We start from the raw sequence: 24,442 nt of genomic DNA, 5'->3' as shown, positions 1-24,442 counted from the left end.
TCCCCTTAAGAGAAGCAGAGAGAGAGAGAGAGAGAGAGAGAGATTGGGAAAGTGAAAAAGTAAGCCACAAGGTCTGGGACTTGAACTGTGGTCAGTCATGTGGGAGTCCAGTGCCCCAACCACCATGCCACCCACTTGCCCCTAGGTTAATGGTTTTTAGCAATAATCGCGCCTCGGATAAACCTCATTGGCTACGATACTGCCACTGCGCAAAGCTGGAGGTTAATGGTTTTTATTGAGGACAACTGTCTACACTGTAGTCAAATCAACTCATGGTCGCTTCATTTAGGAAACAACAATTTCCAGGAAATCTGTCAGTATAAAAGGGACAGTTCAAAAGTCAGTCTCTTATTCTTTAAAGACATGCTTGATGATTGGTCCTTAATTTTTTGGAAGAAATAACTGCCGTGATGAAAGTTACCCCACAGCACTTCTGGATTATTTCGTGACAATCCAACACAATTAAAACTTTTTTTCTTTTTTAAAAAAATATTTTATTTAACTTTATTTATTTATTTTCTTTAATTTGACCAGAGAATGACAGAGTGAGAGAAAGAAAGAGAGAGAGAGAGAGAAAGTGAGAAAGCAAGCCTCCAGATCCAGGATTCAAACTGTGGTCAGTCATGTGGGAGTCCAGAGCTCTTAACCACCACGCCACCTGTTGGCCTACCATTAAAACTTTTGATTTAAGGCAAAATGATGCTCTGTGCAACTACAGTCTGAACAAAACTGAGTTCTAATTTCAGTTCAAAAATTGAAATTGCCCACCTTATCCATGCATCTTCCATTATAACGGCTCTCCAGGAAATCTTTGGGTAACCTTGTTATTGTCCTGAACTATTTCTTTCTTTCTTTTCTTTTCTTTTTTTTTTTTAAGAGAGATTTCTGTTAAAGTGCGTGTGTGCTCACTGGAGAGATAGAGAGAGAGAAAGTGAGAAATCATGCCCCAGGGGGATGGCCAAGCCACAGTCCGTTCTCCTCCATTCTCTTCTTGGGATTTTGGGCACACATGCACATGCATCTGGTGTGAGTTTTGAGCTTCTGGGTCTGGGACTTGAACCGTGGTGGACTACGTGGGAGTCTAGCAATGTAACCATTATGCCATCTGTTGGTCTCTGTCTGAACTATTTCAATTATATTTTTAAATTATAGTTCAAAATAGGAGGAGAAAGGAGGGGAGGTAGGAGGGACAACTTGCAGTTTTGAAAAGACTTATCACCCAATAGCAATAGATGGACCTTAATCAAACAAATTGTAAAATTCATTTATAACCCATACAAGATGATTTTAAAAGCTAACTACAAATATTTGGTCATATTAAAGAATTACTGTCAGTATTTTAAGGTATGTTAATGGTATTAAGGTAATGCTTAGAAAAGAGAGTCATTCCTTTTAGTGATCCATATTGAAAAGTTTGTAGATGAACTGATAGGATGTTTGGAATTGCTTCAGAATCATAAAGGGTGGCGTAATGGATGACTATAAAGAACAAATAAAATTGGCCATGAGTTAGTCATTGTTGGAGCCAGGTAATGGATAAGTGGGAGTTCATTTTACTAGTCTCTCTGTTTTGGTATTTGTTTGAAATTTACCACAATAAAAAGTTAAAAATATATTTTTTATGTGTCTGTTGGTAGCACTTAAGGATAAAATTCACCTTTGTTTTATCTTTCAAGGAGCTAGAATATTGGCCTGAATCTCTTTTCTGCCAGCCTTTTCTCCAGGGTTTCTCTTTCATTCGTTTCCTATTCCCTTCATGATCTCACTTGCTCCCATGGCTTTCATTATGAACCATATGCTGACAAATGTCAAATCTGAATCCTCTCCTGGATACCCACCTCTTTCTGCATATTTCTCAACTTGAATGTCCCAGAGGCCCCACAGACTCATCACCTCCCTTCCCCAGACTGCCCCATTTCCTGAATCACTCCCTCAGTGGCCTCAGAAAAAACATATTTGTTCCTTTACTTGACTCATGCCTCTAATTCTCGTTTCTACACTGAGGAATTGACTGTGTCTGATCTTGTAGTTATTAATTCCATGAGTGAGTTGTGTATTGAGTGCCTGTCATTGGGCATCCTATTATCTTGGAATTATGTCTCTAACTGCCTAGTTCAGTGATTGAGGCTGTCAAAGATGTCTTATTGACAGATTTTTCTCTTTTTCTTAATGAAACATTTGAAGTATTCAAGAAAAAGAAGACTGGAGGATGACAAATAATGATTGGTGTACCTAACAGCCAGCTTAAATTTTAGGGGCCAGCAGGTGGTGTAGTGGTTAAAGCACTGGACTCCCACATGGCCAAATATGGTTCAAGTCCTGGACATGGAGACTTGAAAATCACACAAGGTGTACGTGCATACGTGTCCAAAATCCCAAGAGGAGAACGGAGAATGGACTGTGGCATGGCCATATTCCCCAGAGGGTGATTTCTCACTTTCCCATTCTCTGTCCCTCTCTAGAGTGCACATACCCTAAGGCAAAAAACTTAAAAAAAAAAAAAAAAGAAGTAAAACGTTAGAGATAAAATTCAATTCTCTGTGTACCTTCCATGACTTTCTCTACTTTCTTTGTCAAAGGCAATTGGTGTTCTCAATTTGATAGTTACCATTCCAATGAATGTATTTATATTGTTAATACTATGAAATATTCTTTTAACTGTTTCAGACTCTATGTAAAATATATAACTGTTAATACTCTTTCACAGCTTTGTTGGCATAGTGTGATGTTTTGGGAGTTTATCCCTGTGGACGCAACAGACTAGTTCATTCATCTTTACTGTTGTACAGTGTCTGATTGTTTATTTACTGTCTTGTTGGTGAATGTTAGGCTGTATCCACTTTCCCTCTGTGATAAGCAGCACCACATCAGTATTTCTCCTTGTTCACACGTGGAAGTGGGAATGTTGGGTGACTTTACTAGATGCTGCCAAATTATAACCCCAGATGAAGGTTGGACAGTTCCTTTTGCTTCACCAATATTTGGCATTATCAGACTTTTAAATTATTTGCTCATATAGTGGATATGAAAGTACCTCTTTTTGGTTTTAAATTGCATTTCTCTGATGACTATTGAGAATAACATCTATGAAAATAAGCGTCTGTGAGTTTATTGGCCATTCCAAGTTTTCTTTTTTTTTTTCTTTTCTTTTTTAGTTTTTCTATAGGGTGTGTGTGATTGCTGGAGACAGAGAGGGTGGAAAGTGAAGAAAGCAGAAAGCACCCCCTGGGAGCATTACCACACTGCATCCCTTCTTCTCCATTTTCTCAGGATTTTGGACACGCATACACATGCAGCCAGATACAGGATTCAAACCATTCAGGCATTCATGTGGGATCCAGCCATCTTAGTCTCAACCACCACATCACCAGTTGGCCCTGAAATTTCTTTTGTGAATTTTGTGTGCATATGTATGCGTGCATGCATTTGTATGTGTGTGTATATATACACAAGTGAGAGAAGTGGAGAAAGTATCCCCCAGGAGGGGGGTGGTGGTGGTTATGCTGCAATCCCTTCTCCACCATTTCTGCTTTTGAGATTTTGGACACACACACACATCCAGAGATATTTTCAAGTTGCTGGGTCTGGAATTCAGAAACACAAAATCCACCATGTGGGATCCAGCTACATTTACCACCATACCACTGGCTAGCCCCTATTCAAACTGTTTTTAAACATATCATACAGTTCAGTGCCATTAAGTATATCCATACTATTATGCAACAGACACACACATATAATTTTTAAAAATAATTATTTAATTTTATTTTCATGTATTAGTATTATTATTTATTTTTCAGAGGTTTTTGCTATAAGGTGTATACGTTCGCCAGAGAGACAGAGAGAGACAGAGAGACAAAAAGCGAGAAATCACCCCAGAAGGGATGGCCACACCGCAATCCCTTCTCCTCTCAGGATCTTGGATATGCACTCACACGTGCCTGGCGTGAGTTTTAAGCCACCAGGTCCGGGACTCAAATAGCGGTCCATGGAGTCCAGTGACATAGCCATTACGCCAACTGCTGGTCCTGAAACAACAGTTTTTAAAACACGATTTTATTGGATTTGGATTTTAAAATTTTTATTTTAGATACAAAACCTTAGTTGATAATATGCTTTGCAAATATCTTTACTGTTGTAGCTTTAAAAAAATTTTTTTTAAATAAAGTGTGCTAGTCTCCTAGTGTACTATTTAAGCTTGTGCATAGGGAGCATACTATTTATTTTTATTTTATTTTATTTTATTTTTTGCAGTATACCTTGGTTTTTATTTATTTATTTTTATTAATTTTTCTTTTTTTAACAATAATATGCTATACATCATTACAGTATACAAAATGAATTTTCCATCTAAAATACACTGTCTGTTGGCTCAATCAAGCACATCAACATATATGTTATCAGTAAACAATTTTCCATTTCTTGTTTCTTTTACACTTTGCTTTTTGTTGCCCCCTCAATTCCCTACCTCTCACCCTCTGCCAACTCCCCCATTCTCCCACACTGTTTGGTATGTTCAGTTGTTTTCCATGCCTTTTTTTTTTTTCACATTTTACTGATTCACTAGAGATCTTAATTAATTTAAAGACCTTCGGTAGCAAGCACGGCTGGTACATACATCGTTACGAACGCACGTCTGACTTCAGGCCTGACTTTAGGCATAAACCTCAGTGAGTAGAATGAACAAACTATAAAATAGTACCTAGCTGGGGCTATATAGCTTACTGTGGTCATCAAATACACAGTTTTTCCTTTAAATTTTGGTAACAGTTTTAGTATTTTTTTTCTGAAATTAAAAAAAAATTTACATTCATGCCCTGAGCATCATCACAACATACTAAATGTGGTTTCCCCTCTAGAGTAAACTGCATAATGGCTTAATCATGCATGTTTGATCACACAATATCATAAGTAATCTAACTACTTTCAATAGCAAGATCAGCCGATGGTTTCAAGAAAAGCAGTTTTGAACTGGTAAGGATATTTCTTTGAAACTTAAAGCCTAGAAACAGGTTAGTATTCTGTTCAAATAGTCGGAACATGAATCTATTGATAGCTGAAGACAGGACAAAAGTCCTTAAAACCAGACAACAAAGCTTAGAAGAAAAGCAGCAATATTTTAGTCAAGTCGTAGAATACTGTTTCATCAGTTCAGTCTCATGTACTTAATCTTTCTTCTGTATCTGTTGAGGTTCGATGTTCCAGATTGAAATCTGGGATGTAATACTCAACTCCAGCTTTTGGCCCTACAATTAAGTTGCCCATTTTCTTAGTTTCTGAACTCTTATTTCTGTGTGTCTGCATTTAATTTTACTGACATAGCACTCCCTTAAGAACTTCTTGGAGATCCGGTCTGGTGCTGGTAAATTCTTTCAGGTTTTGTTTATCTGGGAAAGTTCGTGTCTTTTCTTCCCAAATGAACGATAACCTTGCTGGGTACAGAATTCTCGGTTGAAATTGCTTTTCCCTTAATACTTTGAATACATTTTCCCATTCTCTCCTCGCTCTCATTGTTTCCGATGAGAGGTCTGCCGTTAGTCTGATGGGATACCCTTTGTAGGTAACTTGCCTTTTTTCTCTTGCCAGTCTTAGTATCTTGTCTTTGTCTGTGGTTTTGGTCAATCTGGCTATAACGTGTCTTGGAGAAGATCTTCTTGGGTTGATTCTATTTGGGGTCCTCTGTATTTCTTGGGTCTGAATCTTTGAGTGCCTCTCCAGGTTTGGAAAATTTTCTTGTAAGATTTCATGGAATAGATTATCAATGCCCTTATGAGTCTCTTCACCTTCTGGGATGCCTATTATCCAGATGTTTGGATGTTTAATTTTATCTAGTACTTCTCGCATATTATTCTCAAAATTTTGGGCCATTTTCTCAGTCTTCATGGTGGATTTTTCTAGGCCAGAAATTTTCTCTTCTACATTTGAGATTCTATTTTCTGTATGATCTAGTCTGATTTTAATACTTTCAAGGGAGATTTTGACTTCTTGTATTATAGCCTTCATCTCTAACAGTTCCATCTGATTCTTTTGTAAAGTGTGAAATTCCTCTTTTAGATCTAGCATGAATTTCCTCACCTCCTGGAACTCTTCAACTCCTTTCTCCTTCCTCTTCAGCAGTTCCTTGTCTCCCTTCTCTTCCATCTCTGTTAGCTTTGCCATTATGAATGTTCTGAATTCTTTATCAGACATTTCCATGATTTCCATTGAACTGTGTGTGGATGAAGAGGAGCTATCCTTTTCCCTTGTGGGAGAGGTATTTTCCTGCTTCCCCATATTTCTTGTGGTGCTGCAGCGATTTCTAGTCATCTGGTGGATGGTCGGTTTCTTCCTAAACACGCGAGTTTTGTATGCTGGAGGCCCAGTTATCAGTGGGGCATCTTCCTTTCTCCCAAAATGGCCAGATCGCAGGAGCCATGAAGCTCAGGAGCGTACTATTTAAGCTTGTGCATAGGGAGCTGGAATCCCACTTGACTGACCACAGTTTGAATCCTGGCCCCAGCAGCTTGAAAATCATGCTGAGGGACCAGCTGGTGGCATAGTGGTTAAGGAGCTGGATGCTTAGTGGCTGGCTGAGGTTCAAGTCCTTGACCTGGCTGCTTAAAACTCATACTGGTGTTTGTGCATGTGTGTCCAAAATCGCGAGAGCAGAATGGAGGAGGAGGGATTGCTGCATGGCCATCCTCCCTGGGGGATTGATTTCTCACTTTCTGTCTCTCTGTCTCTCCAGTGAGCACACCTGCCCTATAGTAATAATCTCTTTCTCATAAAAAAGAAAGAAAGAAAAACATGCTAGGTTCCTGTGAATCCATGCCCCAAATCCCAATGGGAAGGAGAAACAGAGAAAAAGGGATCATGCCCCACTGAGATGTGCTTTCTCTCGTTCTTCAGCAATTGCATGTGTCTCTTGGCAAAAGAAAAAAATTTACCAAGTAATATTAAATTGTTAAAGAAATCATGACTTTTTTTTCCCAAAGGCCATTTATTTATATAAAAAACAAAGATGAATCAATGATATGTTGCCTGTTTAGCTCAATAACCGTTTGTCATCTTCTGCTAAGCTTCATAATTCCTTGTTCATATTTTAGAAGGACCTGAAAAATTGAACAAGGTGCTTACAGCCTTATCTGAGTTGAACGTTAAATCATTCAAGTAGTTTTGAAGAGACTGAAACAAGTAGAAGTCTTACAGCACAAGGTCAGGAGAGTATGGTGGGTGTGGCAACACATCCCATCCAAGCTCCAGTAATTTCTGATGGGTGATCAAACTTGTGTGTGGTCTCACATTGCGATGGAACACAACTCCTTTAAGATCAATGAGCTCTGGATATTTCTGGATGCCCACAGTACACATTCAAATTGACTGGTTCCTTTGTAGGAGTTTGAAATACACAACACCTTTAAAATCCCACCACACTGAGAGCATAACCTTCCTCTGATGAATGTCTGCTGTCGATATCTGTCAATGTTGGCGGTGAATCATCACATTGGGACCAAGACCATTTGCACACCACATGATCATAAACAATCCACTTCTCATCACCAGTTATCAGTCACTTAGAAAAAGGAACTCTATCCTCACATTTAACGAGCATATTGCAGATGTTTATAAGCACTGTCAAATGAATTTCTTTGAGTTCGTGAGGAACCCAAATATCAATCTTCCTTACATACCCCAGCTTTTCCAGGTGGTCATGAATGCTTGAATGATGGATGTTCAATGTTTCTGAAATCTCTTGTGTCACATAACATGGGTTTGACCATATCAATGCCTTTATTTTGTTGTCTTCAACCTTGATGGGCCTCCTGGAGTGAGGAGCATTGCCAAGATCGAAATCACCAGCACAGAATTTTCTGAACCATCGTCGGCACTGATCTTATAGAGCACTGTCACTGTAAACTTGCCACTTTTCACACGCTTGGCACGCGTTCTTCCCTTTACAGAAGTAATACAGTAAAATATAATGAAAACGCGCAGTTTTGCCTCTTTCATCTTCAGCTTGTAAAATTTCTAAAACTCAACCAAATCACTTATTTTGTTTTTAGAATGAAGCTTGAATTGTCAGCTGTCAAATGACATCGCAATAATATAGATGTGAATGACTCTAGTACTTCCAAAACTGAACTAGCATCATCTGTTGCAAAAATGTATCATGACTCTTCCAGCAACCCAATACTTATTTGTAATAGGTAGGATGCACTCAGGTACTTTCTATTAGAATCTATTTAATATTAAAGGCTAAGTTCACGACTTAGAAAAATTCATCTCAGGACCCACCAATGGGTAAACTACAGTTTTAAAAACATCATTTTATTGGATTTTAATTGTTTTCTTATTTTTATGTTTTATTTTGGATCCTAAACCTTTGTTGGTAATACACTTAGCAAATATTTTTATTGGTGTCTGTTTTTGTTTGTTTGTTTTGTTTTGTTTTGTTTTTGCTACAGGGTACAGGGTGCATGCACTAGCCAGAGAGAGAAAGAGAGGGAAAGTGAGAAGTCACCCCCAGGGGGATGGGCTTCTCCATTTTTCTCTCAGGATTTTGGACATGCACACACCTGGCATAATTTTCAAGCTGCTAGGTCAAGGACTCGAACTGCATAGCCAGCCATGTGGGATCTAGCACCTTAACATTCATGCCACTTGCTAGCCCAGTCAGTGTAGCTTGTTTTTAACATTATTCATATTTTAAGAACTGGAATTTTCAAATTTAATATAAATAAATATTTTAACTTAAATAATGTTTTAGGCTTTTTGTGTTTCATTTTAGAAATCTTCCCTCTTTACTCAGTCTTTTTAGTTGTTTTAGGATTATTTTCTTTAATTTTATTCATCATCATGATTATTTTTTCAATTTGACCATAGAGTAACAGAGAGAAAGAAAGAGAGGGAAAGTGAGAAAACAAGCCACCAAGTCCAGTACTTGAAACATGGTCAGCCACGTGGGAGTCCAGAGCCTTAATCACTACATTACCTGCCGGCCCCTCTTCTTTCAGTCTTAAAGATATTCTCCTATATTGCCCTCTAATTTGTTGTAAAGCTTTGATTTTTATACTTAGATATTTAATCCACTTGGAATTGATCTTAATGCCTGTTGTAAGGTAAAGATATAACCTCACTTGATACCATATAATATGAGATGGCATCACATGATATGATAAAATTTATTATTGTTATTGATTATTTTAGCATCATTTATTGAATAGTCAGTCTTTACCCCCACTGATCTGCAACATTACCTCCAACAAATATGATATTCCTAATGGGTCTGTTCTTGAGGTCCTTTTTCTATTATTTTATAATACATCTTTTTTTTTTCTTTTGTTTTTACCAGCAAGTGTGTGCACTCATCAGGGAGAGGAAAAACAGTGAAAGAGTAAGAAAAGAATTCCCCAGTGGGATGTGGTCATGCTGCAATCCCTTCTCCATCCTGTGGAGATTTTGCACATTTGTGCACACATGCCCAGAGTGTTTTTCTAGTTGTTGGGGCCAGGATTCAAACTGTGATTGGCTATGTAGAAGCTGGTTCCCTTAACCACTAGGCCATGGGGCCAGCTGTCTAACAAATATTGACACCAGGTAAGGTATATCTCCCCACTTTGTTCTTCTTCATAATTGTATTGGTTATTCTTAGTGTCTACATAATTTTTGGTATCAGCTTGTCCTGTTCTTAAAAATATATGGTAGGTATTTTTATTGGAATTACATTGAATTAATTAATAGATTAATTTGGTAACACTGAAATGTTTAAAATATTGACTTTTCTCATCCATTAAGATGGTATATCTCTCAAGCTGGTCTGTGGCATGGTGATTAAGGTGGCTGGATCCCTGGGGAGCAATTTCTCACTTTCACTCTCATTATCTCGATGTCTCTCTCTGTTTCTCTCCAGGGAGCATACATGTCCTATGGCAAAAAACTTGAAAAAAAGAAGACTTAATATAACCTTAGGCTGTTGGGGCTTGAGAAATTAGGGGTCTGCAACCTTACGTGAAATATTCTAAGTGCTTGATTACTTTAATAAAAAGTTTTTGCGTGACAACAGAGCTATTATAGAACTTCAGCGATGCTCCTAAAGACCTCCAGTGAGCTCTTTGGCAGATTTGCTATTTGCCAGCATATTTTCCACCATGGGCCATGCATGGGCAATTACATAGCAAAAAATAATAAATGTAAAACATGTATGTACATTTTGGGATTCTTCCATTCATTCTTGATTTCCTTGCTAATGCAGCCTCCAGTCATGAAAAGTGCTAGACAGTAAATCTTAATTCTTTCCTGTTTCTGCAAAAATTGAGGGTACTTTCCTATGGGTTCTATCTTCACTGGCTGACAGCTATGTGTGTTGCAGACTGGATGGAAAAACCCAGCTGTAGCTTTGTGCCTCTGAAAGTCATTAACTAATTTTCAATTGTTCAATGAAACCACAGACGGACTTGGCCAAGAAGTTTTCCCCCTGAGTTTTTGAAAATGTGTACATCTTAAGAAATGTATTACAAATACTCCTTATTCTTTTATTGCTAAATATTCCAAATCTTGCATTGTAGGAGTTAGACATTGTCTAAAAAATGTATTGAATCACTTTTGAAAATGTTCTACAAAAACAGGAAGTCATAGTATATCAAATGTCAAGTGAATTTGAATTTGAGGAGTTAGATTAGGTTCAAAACTTTATTTAAAAAGAGTTTAAGATCTTTACTATAGAGCATGCATGCTCATTGGAGAGACAAGCAACAGAGAGACAGAAAGTGAGAAATCACCCTTCCAAGGGGGATGACTATACTGCAATCCCTTATCCATTCTCTTCTTGGGATTTTTGAGCTTGCATGCACAGTGCTAGGCATGAGTTTTAAGCCACCAGGTCCAGTACTTGCACTGTGGTCAACTATGTGGAAGTCCAGTGATGTTACCATTATGTCATCTGCTGGTCCCAGGTTCAAAACTTTTGAATTCATAAATTTGAGCTGGCTCTAAATCAGAGTGTTGGTTAATCTCCTACTTTCTAATTATTTTTCCTCCTTTATGCTTATGTGTATGTGTCTGTGTGTTCACGTGTGTGTAGACAGTGCATACTTTTTTAAAATTAAAAAAAATTTGAGAGATTTTTTTCAATAGGGTGTGTGTTCACCAGAGAGACAGAGAGACAGAAAGCGAGAAATCACCCCCCCCAGGGGGTATGGCCACGCCGCAATCCCTTCTCCTCCATTCTCTTAGGATCTTGGGCACGCATGCACATTCGCCTGGTATGAGTTTAAGCCACCTGGTCTGGGACTCAAACTGTGGTCGACTACATGGGAGTCCAGCGACATAGCCATTACTCCAACTCCTGGTCCCCAATGCATACTTTTTATACACTCTAAAGTGCAGTGATGAGAAAAAAAAAATTTCCATTTTGATTACATTGACTCGGGGGAGGGGACAAAATATCTCTGAGGCTACAGACTTGTACTTCCAGATTGGGGGACATTTATACTTATTAATTCACTTTACAGATATAAGTCATGTATTAGTTATTAAAGTCTTATAAAGAATGTTTTACAAAGATAAAAAAAAGGTGTGTGTGGTTTATGTTCTACATTGAGCCTATAATCTATTTATTTTTGCACCGGGGGAGAATTGAAAATATTCTGGAACCTGAAAACATAGAAAAAAATTGACATAAGTACTATTCTCTATATTTCTTTAGTGAGTGATGATGAAACTGTACAAGGTAATTTTGTTTTCATAGAGGGTATGCACAATTGCCTGAGAGACAGAGAGACAGTGAGACAGAAAGTGAGAATTGCCCATCCCCCCAGGGGGATGGCCATGGTGCAATTTCTTCTCTTCCATTCTCCTTGGGGGATTTTGCACACGTACGAACACATGCCCAGCATGATTTTTTTTTTTTTGGAGAGATTTTCGCTATAGGGTACACGCGTTCGCCAGACAGACAGAGAGAGACATAGAGACAGAAAGCGAGAAATCACCCCCCAGGGGGGATGGTCACGCTGCAATCCCTTCTCCTCCATTCTCCTCTCGGAATCTCGGGCACGCACGCACATGTGCCTGTCATGAGTTTTAAGCCACCGGGTCCGGGACGTGAACTGTGGTCGACTACGGGGGAGTCCAGCAACATAGCCATTACGCTAACTTCTGGTTCCCCCCAGCAAGATTTTCAAGTCACCAGGTCTGGTACTTGAACCATGGTGGGCCATGTGGGAGTCTTGCTCCTTAACCACCATGCCATCTGCTGACCTTGCATAAGGTGATTTAGAGAAAGAAGATGATTTTTGAAGTATGAAGAAGGCTTTCTTTCTTTCTTTCTTTCTTTCTTTCTTTCTTCTTTCTTTTTTATTATCACCAGAGGGCATGTGTACTTTTCAGAGAGAGAGAGACTGAGAGAAAAAGTCCCCAATGGTGTACGGACATGCCATAATCCTTTCCCTGCATGTTTCCATCCCATCGGTATTTTGGGCACATATGCATACATGCTCTACATGTTTTTCAATCCTCCAGAGCTGGGATTTGAATTATGGTTAGCCATGTGGGCTCTGGCTCCCTTAACCACTGTGCTACAGGACTGGCTCGGCACTCGTTCCTTAGAAATAGCCTATATATGAGAAGAGATTATTTTAGTTCAGTTAATAAAATTTAACTGAGGTATAGTACGTGACCATGCACTGTTTGTACTAAAAATAAAAAGATGAATCTGAAATGGGACTTAGTCCCAAGCAGTTTATGGTACAGTGAGAGACAAACACGTCATCACTATTCAAAGTAGTCTGTCCAACAATAAGATCTTACATCAGGGACAGACATTGTACAAAGGTCGGCAGGATTAATGTGTCTGGTGCGTTCCAGGAGAATGGTGAGGGAACTTACAACACCTGGCACTGTGCCTGGCACATAGTAGAGACCCAGTAAATGTTAGTTCTCCCCTCCCCTTCTCTTAGGTATAATGTCTTGACCTTTACACACCAGGATTGTGAGCCGCTGGCCAAACAACAAGGGGATTTTGATTTAGAATTCTTTCCTTGTGGAATGGAAAGTTAGTACTGATCCCACTGCATGAAAAAATAGCTGATATTTCTGGAGATTAGCAGCCAATATTTAAAAAATTGTTTATCGATCCCATAGCAGGCTGTAAATGAAGAACAGACCAACAGATCAATGCGACTACGAATGCGGCCCCCTGATGTAAGAGTACCAGCCGCAGAGCTTGTTGGATCAGGTCTCTTTGCTTCTTGCAGCAGCATGGAAGCTTACCAAACCTAAAAAGCAGTACTTAATAAACTTTCCTCCTCAAAGGTCTAAGTGGGTAAAGACTTGGGACCAGCAGATGTGTAATGATTATGTTGCTGGATTCCTACGTAGTTGACGGTGGCTCCAGTCCTGGACCTGGTAGCTTAAAACTCATGCTGGGTGCATATATGTGCGTGCCCAAGATCCCGGGAGGAGAAGGGATTGCGGTGTGGCCATCCTCTATGGGAAGGATTTCTTCCTTTCTATCTCTCTCTTTGTCTGTCTGGCAAGTGCATGCATCCTATAGCAAAAATCTCTCTCTAAAAACAAAACAAAACAAACAAACAAACAAAGACTTACTCTTGAACTCCAGCAGGTGAAGATTTGGTTGGAGGGAAGGTGTGGAGGGAGACAGTGTGGAACAGTTAGCAGCAAACACAAGGTGTTTGAAGTTGCAGGTTTATTTAGAAGATGTATGTAAATGTCACAGCCCATGCCATAATATATCCATTTTTTTTAAAAATAATTATTTTATTTAACTTTATTTATTTATTCATTCATTCTAATTTGACTAGAGAGGGACTGAGTGAGTGAGAGAGAGAAAGAGAGGGAAAGTGAGAAAGCAAGCCATCAGGTCTGGGACTCAAACTGTGGTCAGCCATGTGGGAGTCCAGTGCCCTTAACCACCATACCACCTGCTGCAGACCCTTCCATTTGTTTATATAAGTATGAAAATACTGCTTCAAATTACTTTCCAAGTTAAATAACTCAACTCCTTGAATAATTAAGTAAAACTGATGTATGAGGAAGAAGAGCTGCTTATCCTGTGTGTTCCCGGGCCCTTGATACACCATTTTCAACAACTAGCTTGGTAATTTTTGGTTTTAATTGCCAAAGGCCATGTGTACACCAGAGAGAGACAGAGACAAAAAGAGAAGGAGAAGGAGAAAGCACCCCCATGGTCACTCTGCAATCCCTTCTCTTTCATCTCTCTGTCTTGTCTGGATTTTATGCAAACACACACACACATGCATGGTGTGTTTCTGAAGCCACCGGGGCCAGGATATAAAATGCAGTCAGCCACATGGGTTCTGGCTCCCTTAATCACTAAGCTACAGAGCAGGCCATCAACAACTTGTTTTGTTTTTTTAAAGAGAGATTTTTGCTATAGAACATGTGTGCTTGCCATAGAGACAGAGAGAAACAGAGACAGAAATAAGAAATCACCTCCCAGGGGGATGGCCACACTGCAATCTCTTCTGCTCCATTCTCCTCTCAGGATTTTGAGCATGCATGCACATGCACCCAGCATGAGTTTGAAGCTGCTGGGTCCGGGACTCAAACTGTGGTTGACTACACGGGAGTCCAGCTTTGTAACCATTACACCATCATGGTCCCAGCAACTTGGTCTGAAAGAAAGAAATAATGAGATATATATCTTAATCTATGTGCTAAGATTTATATATAATTTAGACTTAAATGAATATAGAACACCAGATGTATGGCCAGTTAGTGAACTGATATCACTCCATGATTACTATATTCCTTATTCCCACCTGTCCTACTTTGAAATTTTATTTTTTGTATTTGTAATAGAGCACATGTAGGTGCATGAGAGAGGGAGTGAGAGGAAGGGAGAGAGACCGAGAACCCCCTCCCCAGGGCTTGGTCATGCTGAGATCAATCCTCTTCCTCCAGTCCTGCAGCCCACTAGGCTGCTGGTACAGGGGTTCACACACCTGGCGTGTTTGCAGGCCAAGTAGGCTGGGCACTCAAACGGCAGCTGGATGTGGCTTCTAGCTCCACAGTGCTGACTGCTACCAGTGGTGCCACAGAGGCCGGCCCTATCTTTTGAAGCGTTCTGGCTGTTCATACTATTGTAGTTTAGGAAAAAGACACAGATTCTGTGCTCACTTCGGCAGTGCAGCCACTAGATTTGTGTTGGTGTCAGGATGGACCTTCCAGGATGGAGCTACTCAGGGTCCCTGTGGTTTCAGGGGATTGGGCTCAGGGGCACTAGTTGGAATGGGCTGAGGAGGTGATGAAGTAGAGTTAAACAAAGAAAACAAGAGTCATCTCTTTCAAGAAGCATGGTTATTGGGTCAGCAGTTGGAGTGGTGGTTAAGGTGCTAGACTCCCATATGGCCAACTGCGTTTTGAGTCCTGGACCTGGTAGCTTGCTTTCTCTCTCTCTCTCTTTTTCTTTTTTTTTCTTTCTTTCTTTCTTTCTTTCTTTCTTTCTTTCTTTCTTTCTTTCTTTCTTTCTTTCTTTCTTTCTTTCTTTCTTTCTTTTTCTTTTTCTTTCTTTTTCTTTTCTCTTGTTTGTTTTTGTTTTTGCTATAGGATGCATGCACTTGCCAGAGAGGGACAGAGACAGTGAGAAGGAAAGTGAGGAATCACCTCACACGGGATGGCCATGACATGATCTCTTCTCCATTCTCCTCCTGGGATTCCGGGCACACATGCGCATGTGCCAGTGTGATGATTTTCAAGTCACCTGGTCTGGGACTCGAACATGGTCAGCCATGTGGGAGTCCAGCACCTTGACCACCACCATGCCACCTGCTGCCCCCTCCTTTTAAAAATTCATTTATTAGAATAAAAAATACTGAATGGGCTTGCAACCTGATTCATTGCTTCATGATTTTCAATGACATTTCTAGAACAACAAGACAAAAATGATGCAAAATATATGAAGAAAAAAGAAAACAAAAAAGGCATGCCAAACACTGTTTTTGAAAAAAGCTGATATAGCAACATTAATTCAGAGACCAAAAGGAACAATTCATTCTGAAAATCTGCTGAGAAGGGATAACTAGATGTCCCTAAACAACACAGCCTAGAAAAATATAAAGGAAAAGCTAACAACAATAAAGATCCACCCCTGTGCATCTTTATCTCTTTCATCCTATTTGTCCTTCAGATTCTGTTCAGATATCACCTGCCCCGTGAGTTTTCCTTTACTCCACCTCCGAAGTTTAGATTAGAAGTTCATCAAGGTTTACCTTCCGCACCCTCTACTTAAACCCATTGTGGTATTTATGTCTTTATCCTATAATTGCCTGTTTACCTTCCTCTCTCTTTTAGAACCAGGACTGCAATTATTCGCCTTTTGTGTCTCTAATTCATTGTATAATATCTGGCACATGGGAGAGGCAGAGTAAATATTTTGGAATGACCATAATGTTGAGTGAATCATTTAACTTGGCTAAAGCTTAGTTTATCACCTGTCAAACAAAGCTAAGGATGCATGTCCTCACTACCTTACAGAATCGTTTAATCAAACTTATATTAAAATGCTTTGATCAACCAGCTGGTGGCATGGTGGATCCTACATGGCCAGCTGCACAGTTCGAATCCCAGTCCCTGTGGCTAGAATGTGTGTGTGTGCCTAAAATCCCAAGAGGAGAATGGAGGGAAAGGACTATGGTGTGGCCATTTCCCCGGAGGGTGATTTCTCACATTCCCTCTCCCTCTCTCTGTCTCTCTGATGAGTATACATGTCCTATAGCGAAACAAAAATGAATTTTTCCACTTGTCCTTATTAGTCTCAGAGGTCGTGCCCTGCGCGACTCCAGCAGTCTCCATTCACACAGATTAGGATGTGAAGGGGGCCTCCCCTGACCCCCGCCCCCATTGAGTAATGTGGCTTTTCTACAAGAGGGATGATGCAGGTAGGAAGCATGGAGGACCTTGAACAGCACACGTACCTAAGCCCTTGAAGGGGTTGCGACCCGATCAGGGCTTGCGTTTAGAAAGATCGTCTCACCCACAGGGTAAAGAAGGGATCCAGTGAAAATAGCTAAGAAGGTGTTCCAATAAAGCAGGTAAACGTTAAGATAAGCCAGGGCCCCAGACGATCAGAACTAGGGACAGATTTAAGAGATAAGAAGAAAACAGAACTGAGCAGACGTGGTAACTGGCAGGATGTGAGCAGTGAGAGGAAAGGGGAAGAAGCAAGGGCGAACCTTGGCTTTTGTTCTTAGAGGTCCATGGAGGTGTCATTTACGGGCAAGGGGAATGCAGAAGGAGGAGCGAGTTTAGGGGAAGAAATTCCTCTGTGGACATGCTGGGTATGAGGTGATTTTAAAATACCCAAGAGAGGGGGAGGCATCTGGTGGGTCTGGAGATCAAGAGAGATCTGGTGGGCCAAAGACTATGTGTTGTCAGGATGGACCATCCTGGAGCTGGTCGGAGTCTGGGATTTCAGGGGACAGGGGTGAGAGGCACCAGCTGGAGGGTGGAGGAGGTGAGGAACTGGAGGTACCTCCTTTGAGAAGTGTGCTTATAAAGGAGAAGAGAAAGGGGAAGTTAAATTTTGTGAATTTGCTTGGTCATTTTTCTGAAGGAAGGTTGAAATGGTCCCTCAGATTTCACAAGGTCCCAATGAAGTTGAAGGGCCACTATTGCATGTTGAAGTATCCCATTAGGAGTTTTGCCCTTTTTAAAAATTAAAAAGAAAATTAATTATTTTTCCCCACAGGGCACCTGGGCTGACCAGAGATGGAAACAGAGAGACAGAGAAACAGAGAGAGAGAGGGGAGGGGGGAGAGAAAGCACTCCCTAACGGGGCATGGTCATGCCACAATCCCTTCTTCATTTCTCCATGCTATCAGGATTTTCGGCATGCATGCATACATGCCTGGCATGTTTCTTAAGCTGCCAGGTTTGGGACTTGAACTGTGGTCAGGTAAGTGGGATCCAGTTCCTTTAACCACCAGACCATGAGGCTGGCCCTCAAAACTTTTCATTAACACATAGTTATTGTAAATATTGGTAGGGATACAGTGATTTTCAGTACAGGAATACAATATGCAATGATCAGGACAATTAGTATTCCATCATCTCGAACATTCGTCATTATGCTGTGCTGGGAATATGAAACAACTTCTCTTTAGCCGCTCTGAGATAAACAGTATGTTACCAATTCTCCCTACTATATTTTGTAATACTAAACAGTGTTTCTCTTATCTGTAGTTCTGTTTCCATTAGTGGACATTCCTCCATCTCCTCCTACCCCCATCCTTCCCAGCTTCCAGTAGTAGTCATTCTTCAGTTCTCTACTTCCACGAGGTGTTTTCCCATTTCCACAGGTGAGGGGGAATGTGTGGTATTCTCCTTCTGTGCCTGGGTTCTGCCCTTTAAATGGAGCTTGATGCTTGACTCTACTCTCTAGGCATGTCTTGGCAGCCTTTCTCTTTTTTGTTTTGTTCCCATCTTTGTGTATTTTATTTTACTTTAGGTTTTGTCATAGGGTACATGAGCTCAGGAGAGAGACAAAGAGAGGGAGAGAGACAATGAGAGGGAAAGTGAGAAATTACTCCTAAAGGGGGATGGCCCTGCAATAATCCCTTCTGCACCCTTGTCTTAGTGTTTTGGGCACACACACACACACAATGTGAGGTTCAAGCTACTGAGTCCGGGACTTGAACCAGGGTCGGCCATGTGGGAGTCCAGTGTTTTAACCACTACGACACCTGCTAAACCTTCTAATGTGTATCTTATTTGTGCATCCTCTAGTGTTTTCTTCAATTTATTGTTTCCAGGACAGCTGTCTAAAGAAATTTAAAAGAACTAGAATAGAATTTTTATACCACAGTAAAGGGGCTGCAGGTGGCATGGAGGTTAAGGAGCTAGATCTCACATAGACAACTCCACGGTTCAAGTCCTCTACCCAATTGCTTGAAAATCATGTGAGGCACATGTGTGTGTTTGCCCAAAATTCCAAGAGGAGAACGGAGGAAAATATATTGTGTCATGGCCATCCTTCTGGGTGGGTGGGGGGGATGATTTCTCACTATCTCTCTAGCTCTCTCTGTCTGTGAGTGCATGTACTCTATATTAAAAAACTGAAAAAAAAAAGAAATAAAAGAAAGTTTTAAAAAATTGAAAGTTGGGAACCAGCAGTTAGCGTAATGGCTATGTCGCTGGACTCCCACGTAGTCGACCGCGGTTCACGTCCTGGACCCGGTGGCTTAAAACTCACGCCGGGCGCGTGTGCGTGCGTGCCCAAGATCCCGAGAGGAGAATGGAGGAGAAGGGATTGCGGCGTGACCATCTCCCCTGGGGGGTGATTTCTCGCTTTCTGTCTCTATGTCTCTCTCTGTCTGTCTGGTGAGCACACGCGCCCTACAGTGAAAATCTCTCCAAAAAAAAAAAATTGAAAGTTTTATTTATTTATTTATTTTGGAGAGAATTTTGCTATAGGGTGAGAGAGAGAAAATGAGAAATCACCCTCTCAGGGGAGATGGCTATATCATAATCCCTTCTCTTTCATTAGGCTCCAGGGATTTTGGGCACACATGCACATGCACCCAGCATGAATTTCAAGCTGCCAGGTTTGGGACTTGAACTGCAGTAGACCATGCAGGAGTCCAGTACCTTAACCACTACCTGCTGGTCATCTGCTGGCTCCCAAGATTGGAAATTTTAAACCAGAGCAAACCTTACTTATTTTAGCAATGCCTCACAGAAAAACATTTACACTTTTCATTTCTAAATCACTATAATAACTTGCTTAGTTCCACTTTTTCTTTTTCTTTTTTCTTTTTTTTTTTTTTTTTGCGATAGGGCATGTGCATGTGCCAGAGAGAGACAGGGAAAGTGAGAAATCATCCTCTGTGGGGCAGCCACGCGGAAATCCCTTCTCCTCCAGTCTACTCTTGGGATTTGGGGCATGCATGAATGTGCACCCAGAGCGATTTCAAGCCACCAGATCTAGTACTCAAACCATGGCTGATTATGTGGGAGTCCAGAGCCTTAACCACTATACCACCTGCCGGCCCTACTTGTTATACTTCTGAAAAATTTTCATGGTGTTGCTTTTTTTTTTTTAAGTTATATCCTTCTATTTTTAAAAAAGAGTTATTCACTTAATTTTATTTATTATTCTTCAATTTGACCAGAGAGAGGTTGAGAGAGAAAGCAAGCTGCCAGGTCTGGGACTCGAACCACGGCTGACCAAGTGGGAGTCCAATGCATTAACCACCATGCCACCTGCCAGCCCTACAGTGTTGATTTGTTACACTTTTGGTAGTAGGTAGGATTTTTTTTACAAAAAGAATTATTTATTTAATATTGTTTACCATTACTATTTTTTATTTGCTACAGGGCACAAATGCTCACCAGAGAGAGAGAGAAAGAGAAGCAATGTGAGAAAGCACACTACCAGGTCCAGGACTCTAACTGTAGTTGGCCCTGTGGGAGCCCAGCACCCTAACCACCACACCACTTGCTTGCCCGTAGATAGGATTTTGAGTAGGTTTATAAAGAAAAAAATCTTGGTATACAGTAAGTGAAATTGCCAGCTAACACTACCTCCACTTGCATGCAGACAGCTTGGGAGCCAGCAGGTGGTGCTGTGGTTAAGATGTTGGACTCCCACATGGCCACCTACTGTTCAAGTCTTGAACCCAGTGGCTTGAAAATCATGCTGAGTGATAGACATGGGTGCCCAGGAGAAGAATGGAAGAAAAGGGACTGTGGCATGGCCATACCCCTGGGGGGCGATTTCTCATTTTCCTTCTCTTTGTCTCTGTCTCTCTCTCTTTAGTGAGTGTACGTGCCTGATGGCAAAAATCTTGAAAAGAAAGACAGACAGCCTGCCATTATTTAATAAACTTATCCTTAGAAGATAGAACTATACAGACTTCTAAAGAAGTATAAGGAATGGCTAGTGCCCATTAGAAATTTATAATATAGTGAGGGAAACAACACATACATAAGATAAAATAGAATAAATGATAGAAGACTAACACAAAACAGCTAAAGAGACTAGATAAATTACAGCAAATAAAAAATAAAGTACTTAACTGAATGGTACTGATTACACGTGTGTTAGAAGGTCAAGGACAGTAAAGATCAGGAGCCAAGGATGGGCAAGGCAGTGGCATAGTGGCATAACACGAGGCTCTACAAGGCTAGATCCACACGGGGAGGTTCGCAGTTTGCATCTGGAGGCCTCCCTAAGCATGCCAGACATTGTAGTGCCCATGATCTAGAGCTGGCTGAGACTGGGGGTGGATTGTGGCACTGGAATCCTGTTGCGCTTGCTGTTTCTCTGTTTCTCTTGCTCATAGAAGAAATAAAGTGGCTTGGAAAGCATTCTCTGGGCTGAAGAACATAAATTTCAACAATTCAACACCCAAACCAAATAATTTTATAATTTCAATTTGAAAAACTTACCATATTTCTGTGCCAGCAGATGGCATGGTGGTTGAGGCAGCTGGGTCTCACATGGCCAACTGTGTGGTTTAGGTCCTGGACCTGGTGACTTCAAAAACACTGTGTGACTTGAGGTCTGGACCTGGTGGCTTCAAAAACGTGAAGCCCCAAATCCCAAGCAGAGAATGGAGGAAAAGGGGTTGTGCTGTGGCCATTCCCCCTTGGAGAGGTACTTTCTCACGTTCCCTCTCTCTCTGTCTCTCCCTCTCTCTGGTAAATGCACACACTCTCTTACAAGTAATAATAATTTAAAAAGACAGGGTCTTATAATGTTGTGATCTTCCTGCCTCGGCCTTTCAGATGGGACTACAGGTGGGCGCCACCATACCTGGCTCTGGTTCTTTTTCTAAAGAGAGGGTCTCCCTATGTTGCTCAGGCCAGCTTTGAGCTCTTAGCAGCATGCCACCACGGTTGACTCTGAGTCCACTGACATTTTTTAAAAATTATTGATTTCAATAAACTTTTACCACAGGATATGGAAGAGCTAAGAGGTAGCACAAAAAACCCAGAACACAGTCCTCCCCATCTCCACAGTCCTCTCTGTCCCCACTATGCTCAGTAATGGAAAGGGTCTAATATAATCAATCTGCTACCGCATGGCTAGCTGGTCTCCCCTGGAAACAGGGCCCTATCAAAACCCAGGCAACAAGGCGATGTGAGATGCCAGACTTTGGGTGGGGAAGCCCACGATGTTGAGCCCATACACAGCCTTGATTCCCGACTCCACAGCTGCTTTGAGCAAGCACTGCAGTAGGTGGAGAAGAGGCCAACTCCACCCAATGTGTCATCCACCTGCATACCAAGAACCCTTTCCAAGTGGATGCCCTATGGCAAACTCAGGGCACACATAACCTCATACTTCATTCCCATTCTCCAAGGGGCATCCATGGACCTCTTCCCCAGGCCTCCTTGTCACCCATCTCTCACCTGCCTTCCTTCCAGGTTGCTGACCATTCAGCAAAACCATGAGCAGGACCCGGGCTCGAGTATAGACCTCTGGCCATCTCTCCGTCCAGACCAAGCAGACCGCAGTGCACTGCCGGGCATTCCTCACCTAGAGAACATTTCTTTTCCGTACTGTCATCAGGGCATTCCTTTCTGGGCTAGCAATGTTATCTATGAATTGGATTTCAGGACAGCAAGTAGCCTGTTAACAATACTAGTTACAAAAAAGGATGACGGCTGGGGCAACCAGGGGTGTGGAGGTTAAGGCAGCTGGTTCCCACATGGCCAACTGTGTGGTTTGAGTCCCAAACTTGATGCCTTGAAAACACATCGGGCATGTACGTGCCCAGATTTTCTCAAGAGGAGAAATTTTCTCAAGAGAAGGGGTTGCTGTGTGGCCATCTCCCTGGAGAAAAGTACTTTCTTAACTTTTCTTCTTCTCCTCTCTGGCCAGTTGCATGTGCCCTATAGCATATTATGAAAAACAAACCAACAAACCACAAAATGATGCTGCGTGTGACAGAATTCTGAAGGTCCCCCTTCAAACCTGGCCCCAAGAATTTATGTGTTGGTATGCCCATGAGGACCCAAAGTGGGTCTTGAATGAGTCCTCCAAATGAAATAATTTGTTATCACTCTTCTGAAGGATGGCTATATTTAAGTAGAGAAAGTAGAGAATTCTGCTTATTTATAAAGCCGTACAGGGCGACATGGGTAAACAGACATACCAACAGCAGCTGCAACGAACGGCCTCACAGATGCAACAGGAGCAGTCTGCCCTGGGTTGGGCAGAGACCTTACACAGATTTCCTGGATCTTCTTGCATCACTAACGACAGATCTTTTGCTCAGGTCTTCTGAGTCAGATCTTCAGCAAGGGTCGTCTTTGGTTCTTTGCTCGTCTTCACGATCTGAGTGACAATCGATAGGAGGAATAAGGGTATGTTTTGGATATAATTGCTTCATTTGATAAAATCAACCAGAGGGATTGGGTGACAAAGGCAAGGACTTAAGCAAATGCTACCACTCCCTTGAATCCATACAGGGTTTATGAATGAACCTCAAAGGTACATGTTAGGTCTTGACCCAGCAACTCTAAAACTCCACTTTGCTGTTCCAGGCTGCCCTGCGGGTTGGCTCTGTGGTCTGCCTGGAGCACTCCCTGTCACACTGGGTTACTTAACTCTTTTGCTTCTCCAGATAGCAATTACTACCCTCTTCTACCAGAGGTGGGCTCTGGCCCACCAGTCTGATCTGATTCCTTTACCCTTGGGTTCCTTCAGAAGCACCTCCCCAGCTGTGCGCCCTTATCTCAGTCTGCAATTACACTCATTAGCAGGGACTACGGGTTGATGAGGGCACCCCCTGAGAGCAGGTAACCTGCCTGTTTGGTGCTCCCTGTTCCTTCGGCCCTGCCTGGAGGGTGCCTGGTACGAGGCGGGCACTCAGCACAGAGTTGTTGAATGAATACTGTTTGCTTTGAGTTGCAGAAGTGTCAACACTTACTATGATTGTGAATATCCCCTTTGTATTTGACCGCATGCTGTTTGATAGCTGTTGCAGAGCAGGGTAACTTTGGATTTATAGAAATGTGTCAGGACGAGTGGAAACACTCCGACGACCCACCATGTGGGAATTTAGGATTGCTTTGCGTCTTCAGGAACTTCGCTCCACCTCCACCCCTAAAAATCAAAACCCAGGGGGTCTGAATGTAACGATGCTGTGTGTGTGTGTGTGTGTGTGTGTGTGTGTGTGTGTAGCTGGAAGGCGGCTGGAGAACAAAGGTGTAAACAAGGGCCAGAGCCTCTATTCCCGCCACCTCCCTCAAGGTTTGAGAAACACTCGCTGAAGGAGATGCGTCCAGGGCCTCCTCGCGTTAAACAAAGAGAGCCTCAGGATTGTGGCCCCTGGAGGTGGGGTCATTTGGAGAGCTGAACAGTCCGACTCCCGCTGAGAGGCAGGGGTTTAGGGGCTGGGGGTAGTCTCCAGGGTTAAAGTTGGTGGCGTGGGAGTGGCAGCCTTTCTTGTCCCTCGGGGTGGTTCGGGGCGGGCTT

At 41.7% G+C, this 24,442-nt stretch overlaps 1 long non-coding RNA gene and 1 pseudogene across 1 annotated transcript in view; both read right to left on the bottom strand.

Moving 5' to 3' along the window:
* Positions 1-217, bottom strand: LOC114009918 (uncharacterized; annotated as a pseudogene).
* Positions 218-14,573: 14,356 nt separating this feature from the next.
* The window catches only part of LOC114009905 (uncharacterized), an 11,186-nt gene continuing 1,317 nt past the window's right edge, over positions 14,574-24,442 (bottom strand). Inside the window, exons 2-3 of the long non-coding RNA XR_003551297.1 lie at positions 23,118-23,299; positions 14,574-14,630 (exon numbers count right to left, since the gene is read on the bottom strand). This is a non-coding gene — a long non-coding RNA (uncharacterized LOC114009905). The remainder of the gene's footprint in view (positions 14,631-23,117; positions 23,300-24,442) is intronic.

Source organism: Tupaia chinensis, unplaced genomic scaffold, assembly GCF_000334495.1.
Source record: "Tupaia chinensis unplaced genomic scaffold, TupChi_1.0 Scaffold000661_1, whole genome shotgun sequence".
NCBI lineage: Eukaryota > Metazoa > Chordata > Mammalia > Scandentia > Tupaiidae > Tupaia > Tupaia belangeri.
This window is presented reverse-complemented; position numbering and strand designations above follow the sequence as displayed.